This window comes from Aptenodytes forsteri, unplaced genomic scaffold (genome assembly GCF_000699145.1).
Source record: "Aptenodytes forsteri isolate BGI_AS27 unplaced genomic scaffold, ASM69914v1 Scaffold94, whole genome shotgun sequence".
Lineage (NCBI taxonomy): Eukaryota > Metazoa > Chordata > Aves > Sphenisciformes > Spheniscidae > Aptenodytes > Aptenodytes forsteri.
The window spans coordinates 4,831,990-4,839,224 of NW_008795017.1; the positions used below are offsets into that span (position 1 = coordinate 4,831,990).

The 7,235-nt window shown below is 40.7% G+C and overlaps 1 protein-coding gene across 1 annotated transcript in view; it reads left to right on the plus strand.

Moving 5' to 3' along the window:
- Positions 1 to 1,343, plus strand: part of MBOAT2 (membrane bound O-acyltransferase domain containing 2) — a 62,870-nt gene extending 61,527 nt beyond the window's left edge. Inside the window, exon 12 of the mRNA XM_019471087.1 lies at positions 101 to 1,343. The gene's annotated coding sequence lies outside the window, so the exon portion shown is untranslated. The remainder of the gene's footprint in view (positions 1 to 100) is intronic.
- Positions 1,344 to 7,235: the final 5,892 nt, after the last annotated feature.

Consider the following 7,235-nt stretch of genomic DNA (forward strand, 5'->3'; position numbering starts at 1 on the left):
GTGGGCATGGTGGTGTTGGGTTGACGGTTGGACTCGATGATCTTAGAGGTCTTTTCCAACCTCAATGATTCTATGATTCTATGATTCTATGATTCTAAAGTGAAAATAGGATCTATTGCTTACACTTTAAATGGAAAGTAAAGGGCTGCTTTCACTCTGTTGCAAAACCAACCCTTACAGGATATTCTGCTGCAGGCTATGAATACAAAATTTGACTTCAGATATATGACTGAAATCTGAGTTAGGGCCACTTTTGGAGGGAACTTTTTGTATTAATGGTGACTCAGTCCAGCACCTTATTCCAAACAAACCTCTTGGCAAGAGAGACCTCTGCACAATCTTCTTCCTTCCTTTTGTTCTCTGAGGGAGGAATACCCCAAGTTGGATTTTCATTTAGGTTTCACTACAACGTGTCATATGGACAGATAGCTGTGGTCCTTGCTCTAGTCGGATTAAGCTTCTGAACTGTGACGATGTAATCTGAAACAAAAAATAGAGAAACAGGGTGCCTAGAGGCCGGTAATCAGAATAGTGCAACACTACACGTTAAAGGTGTGCAACAATCTTTTATCACAATAAGTTAAGGCATATTTGCCTATGCATATTTTGCCTTTCTATGTGTTTCAGTTCTCTTTACATCTTTTCTTTGTACCTTCTTTTGTCCAGTGGTGTTGACTATTTCTATGAAGAATCTTCTGATGTGTCTTACTGTGACAAAGGTGTCAAAATGATACAATAGTAATTAGGTAGTTATTCTTAAATCCCAGACCTCAGATGTGTTCTAGATCAGTTAGAAGAGAACATTCAAAATGTATTGAATGAAAAAAAAGTGTAAGATGGGTAAATATAGCGTTATTCAAAGATGTTGTAATAAGTTATTCAATTTAAGAATTTAAAATATGGAACTTTGTTCTTTCCTGCCTTGGTTACACATTCAAGGGAATAGTTTTACCTCAATGCAGAAGTAGTTACGCCTCCAACTACCCATATGTTAAGGTGAGAAAACACCCCTAAAAGTGGATAGCTACAGTATTCCTAAATTTGCCTTTCCTGGTTCAGATTATAATGCATTGTTGGTGAATTTCATTTTTATTATTCCAAAATATATATTTTTTAAAAAGTGTTATTTTTCAACAGATCCATAAACTACGTGTTGGTGTATGGTAAAATTAAAATACCACTGTTAGTTACACTGTGATTGTGATATTTTAATAATTACTTATTTCTAATTTGTCTCAGCAGTGCTGCAGAAGCAGCATGCTGTTATGTTTTAAAGGTGTTTTTAACTTGCCTATAAATGTTTTTTTCTAATTTGTGTCTTTAAATCTGATTAAACTGTAGTTTAAAAAAAGTGAACTTGTTTTCCTAAATTCTTTGGTGTCTGTCTGTCTTTAAAATAATTTTGTTCTTTAGCACTCATTAATGCAGTTTCTCCTTTTAGATTACTAAGCATTACAATGCATGCATTTACACTTATTTGGAGTGTTCTGCTTCAAATTTGCTTTTATTTCATTTTCTAGAGCTTAGATACAAATATATGTATATAATTATTTTCTAATAGAGCTGGTAAATAGAATTTCAAGTCTAGCCTCTTGTTACTTGAGAAAGGTACTTACGCAACTTTAAACCCTCCATCGTGCCCTACTTCTGAATATGACCACTCAGGTATTTTTAGCTTGAGAAATGGAAACTTCATAACTAACAAATCAAAATCAATGTTTTGAACAAGCTGCTGCTTTAATTGATGATTCCAAAGCAGCAGGACTGAATGTGTACCATACAGGTGCATTTTTTTTGCTTTTTGAAACTTGCCTACTAGGACTCCACTATGGTAGTTTCTGTTGGCTGCTGACAGTGTGTGAAAGCAGGCTGGGAGAGACTTCTTGACCTACAGGTTCTTTACCACGTGCGTTTAGATTGTTATAGAAAAGAAGGGATATTGTATGTCGCTACTAAACAAGGGCTGTTTCCATCACTTCCTGTCTCATGCTGAATCATTTTCTCTCTTCCCTTCATCTGGTATTAATTCTGCTTCAGTACAAACCTTGTAAAGCCAATGTAACTGTGAAGACATCTTCACAAAGATCTGTTTCTGCAAGTGGTCCCACCCTGGGGGAATACTGGAATGTGTGCGTTGGTCTCTTGAAAGGCCCGACTGTAGTAATGATACTTCTAAGCCTTGTGTGTTTAGAATTCTCTTTTAGCAAGCTGTATCGTGGGAGATAAAAATACTTGCCATTTCAACAAAAAGGACTGCTGATGTAATTTTAGAAGCTCTGGTGATTTTTGTCATTTCAACCAGAAGTTAGAGATTGCAATAGAAATTGCCTTCTCAAATATGCATTCACAATGGAGTTGGTCAGAAGTATGAAAAGTGTCTTCATGAGCTAAACATTTATTACTGCATTTGGTGAAAAACTCATTTGAACAGATTAAGATAAAGCACAGCTTTCTGCTCCTACTTCAGGATGCTAAGACTTGTTGGTGAATCTGATTGTTCTTATGATGGAAGTTTTTAACTCTGCTCTTTTAAGGTACTGAACAGAAAGAGTCCTGATTAAGAACATCCCGGAGCCAGCAGATATTTTCCTGTGCCTGTAATTAACTTAATTCCATCTGAGTAACTTCCTGATAACATGCAGGATGTTTCAGTATAGAATACAGAAGGAGTTCTAGGGGAAGATGTCTTCAACCCACTTACCAGATTAGAGTTGGAGACCTGTACCCTCAGCAAGATTTGCCAGTACATCTTACAGATCTTCCTAGGATGGTCATATAGAGTAGCAAAAGAGTTATTTCTCGTTATCTTTCCAAACTAAATAAACTATGACAGTAAAAGGACTTTCCACGCTTTTATTCTAATTATTCTGCTGTCATAAGAAAAACATTTAAATACAAACCAAGCAAGAGAGAAAAACCAAAACACTCCGGTATTACACATTGTCATGGTTTAACCTCAGCTGGCAACTAAGCACCATGCAGTGGCTCGCTCACTCCCCCACGGTGGGATGGGGAAGAGAATCAGAAGAGTAAAAGTGAGAAGACTCATGGGTTGAGATAAAGACAGTTTAACAGGTAAAGCAAAAGCCGCACATGCAAGTAAAGCAAAACAAGGAATTCATTTGCTACTTTGCATTGCAGGCAGGTGTTCAGCCATCTGAACAGGCTGCCCAGGGAAGTGGTTGAGTCACCATCCCTGGAAGTATTTAAAAGGCGTGTAGATGAGGCGCTTAGGGACATGGTTTAGTGGGCCTGGTGGTGTTGGGTCGACGGTTGGGCTCGATGATCTTAGAGGTCTTTTCCAACCTTAATGATTCTATGATCTCCATGAAAGCAGGGCTCCATCATGCGTAATGGTTACTTGGGAAGACAAACGCCATCACTCCAAATGTCCCCCCTTCCTTCTTCTTCCCCCAGCTTTATATGCTGAGCATGACATCACATGGTATGGGATATCCCTGGGGTCAGCTGGGGTCAGCTGTCCCGGCTGTGTCCCCTCCCAGCTTCTTGTGACCCCCCAGCCTGCTCGCTGGTGGGGTGGTGTGAGAAGCAGAAAAGGCCTTGACTCTGTGTAAGCCCTGCTCAGCAGTAACGAAAACATCCCTGTGCTATCAACACTGTTTTCAGCACAAATCCAAAACATAGCCCCATGCTAGCTACTGTGAAGAAAATTAACTCTATCCCAGCCAAAACCAGCACACACATGCTTAAAGCAATGTTTTCCCAGTGATTTCCTGATGGGATATCTACATTACTTGTTTGATAATTAATAACTTATTTCATGGGGGAGAATTCCATGCCAGCTTTCCTTTTGTTTGAAATATGTTGGTCTTCATGTCAAATCGTCCTGTTTATCCTCCATTGCCTACTTGACCATTTGGGTTGTTACGCAGTGCATAACATGGCTGCCTGTGCACTCTACCCTGTAACAGCCTCTTCACATGTTAATGCTTTTGTCAGGTGGCAAAAACATGCATGTTACATAGTCATGATTTTGATCAATTTAAGTTGAGGAAATGGGAAGAAGGAAAGAAAACAGTTTTAAGTATTATAGTAATTATAATCAGAATAATAAGCTTCTTAATTAAAGCACAGCAGTATTTTTTAATTTATATTTGTATTGGGTAGATGTTGAAAACTGAAATAGTGGGGCAATTTTGTGCCTGAGACAAGCTTGGTTACTGTGACAGTTAAACTTTTCAGCTGTTTAAAAATTAAAAGATTAAAAATCATACATCTGTTATGAGGGAGGCTAAACAAAAAGGTTAAGAATTACTTGAAAAATGCACTTAATGTTTTTGGGTTGGGTTTTTTTTTTTTGAGAGTCTTGCTAAATTTTACTCATGATTTTGGAGTACTGAATATCAGCTAATCCCGGAAACAATTTCCAGGCACTTGAAGGACAAGAAGGTGATTGGAAATAGTCAGCATGGATTCACCAAGGGGAAGTCATACTTGACCAACTTGATAAACTTCTGTGATGAAATGACTGTCTTGGTAGATGAGGGGAGAGCAGTGAATATTGTCTGCCTGGCCTTCAGTAAGGCTTTTGACACTGCCACCTCTAAGATCCTCATAGAGAACCTGTTGATGTATGGGCTGGATGTGCAGACAGCAAGCTGGATTGAAAACGGGCTGGATGGCTGAGACCAGAGGCTGGTGATCAGTGGCATGAAGTCGAGTTGGAGGCTAGTAACTAGCAGCGTACCTCAGGGGTTGATACTGGGTCCGATCCTCTTTAACATCTTTGTTAATGATCTGGATGATGGGGCAGCGTGTACCCTCAGCAAGTTTGCTGATGACACTAAGCTGGGAGGAGTGGCTGATATGCCAGAGGGTCATGAGGCTACCCAGAGGGACCTCAATGGGCTGGAGAAATAGGCTGACACGAACCTCATGAAGTTCAACAAGGAGAAGTGCAAAGTCCTGCACCTGGGGAGGGCTAACCCCACTCATCAGTAGGTGCTAGTGGCCACCCAGCTGGAAAGCAGCTTTGCAGAGGATGTGGGGGTCTTGGTGGTCACCAAGTTGAACGTGAGCCAGCAATGTGCCCTTGCTGCAAAGAAGGACCTCCAGAGGTCCCTTCCAACCTTAACCACTCTGTGATTCTGTAAAATCCTGTAGGAAATGGAAAATCTGGAATGAGAAAATAAAATTGCTTGGAAGAAGTTTTTTATTTTGTAGGATTATATGCTGCAGCAGTTTACAAACATCAGCATTTATTACCTTTTTAAAAAGCATCATAAAAATCAGGTGTTTCTACACTTTACAGACTCTGGAAAATTTCTACTCTGAGTTAAGTGTCACTTAAACTATATTAATGATATGACAAAAGTTTTTTGAGACAACTTAAGAGATTATTATATGCCTTACCAACAAAAAAAAAAAAAGTGGAATGCTTTGTGTGAAATCCTAACTCTACTAGATTCCAGTTTCGACTGTTCAGTGGGACCATGTTTCACTGTCTATGTGAATTAATCACTGGTGGGAAAATGTTGTTCCTAATGTAAGAGTAGGGTACAAGCAGAAGAGCACAAGACAGTGTCTTGCCTTTCCCTAACTGAGATCAGATGGCATAAGGATGTCAGGAGTTGGATAGATCTGTAGCAAAAGGGGAAGAAAGTGAAGAACCATACAGAAAGCTGTGCCTTCTCTGCCTCCGTATTCCCAGTGTGTGTACAGTTCCCTCGTACACAGGTGGGAAGGAGCTACTGTCTCTGCCTGATAAATTTGTAGCTGTGGGGTGAGAACACAGCTATCACCTGATGGGTGAAAAGTTATGATACTGGAATAAGGATTTGGGTGATGAGGAGATCATGAGGTGAGAGATTAATATACATTTTGGTATAAACTCTGAAAAACAGTAATATTTTGAAAACATTTGAAAATCCCTAAATCTTAGGAGGCTAACATAAGCAATGTCTCATCAGACTACAGTTTCTCTTATGTACGTAAGATTATATGGATGCTGGAAACATTGGGACCACTCATCCTTGAGTAGTGGCCCGTATGCGTACATTCAGGTAGCATGGAGTGAGCACTTTTCAGCTCAGCAGTAACTGCAGGGATTCATTCATCCTCCGTCTGTTCACATTGCACTTCTATTGTGTAAATAAGAATGTGCTTTATACCCTTTATTTCTCCCAGTGTTGCAGCTGAATCACTGTTTTGGTGCAAGATCTGAGTGGGTTTAGCTTTTGATAGCTTGCTCTTTTGCCTCGTATTAACAATTTTTGTGCGTTTAAGGAAGTTTATTTTATCTGGGTGTGAAGAATTTCTTAAGGTAATAGGAGAAATCATGCTTAAAAAAGTGAGCAAAAGCACTTGCAGCACACTTTCTGGTTGTAAGTATCTGGGATATACAGGAAGCACTGTCAGATATTTCTTTAAGAAATGATGGCTCTTCAAAGAGATGGAAGAGCTCAGTGTTGTAAAGATTTTAAATCAATGCTTTGACCCTTGGGACTCAGTAACCTTAGAAATAAGCAGGAGCATGGGGGTCATATTCCTTTCCTTTGCTGGTTTGTTGCCATCCTTTGTTGCCATCCCAGGTTTAAGCTAGGTTCCATGATCTCTCAGGAAGATGTTATTACTGCAGTCATTAGAGATCATCTCTCATCCAGTTGTCCAAATGGATTAAATAAAGCAGCATCCGTTATCACGGATTGGGACTGTGCTGAAGATGGAAGTGACCTTTTACAGTCCCTGGAGGCATTTATCATCACAGAAAGTACAGACTGCAGAATTGTCATTAGGGTGGTCGTAAACGCTTTGGAAATAGCCTCGGAAGCCCACAGCCACGCATGCCCCGGCCTGACAGCCCGTCCAGGTCTGTGAGGTGAACTTTCAAAATACCCGGGAAGCTGCTCGGGCGCGTGTGTCACAGGAGAGGTCGGGGAGAAGCTGGTGAACACCGAGGTTTGTGGTGAGGGGAGGTGAGATTATTTTTTTTTTTCATGTTTACCAGTGGCAGTCCTCACTGTCATGTTGAAAACCACACTTTCGTTGGCTTATCTATCAGACGGCAATTGTTAACAAAACCTTCCCCCCCCTTTTTTTTTTTTTCAGAAAGCAGCCCGGGGGTGAATGCTGAGGCGGTCACTGTGCTCCAGGTACCCTCCACGGCGGTGCCATCTCCCGGGGATGCCCCCCCTGAGGGGCGCAGAGCTGGGCTCCGGCTCAGCCTCGCCCCTGCCTCAGCCCCGTCAGTCAGCGCCTCCTCCCCCCGTTTCCGC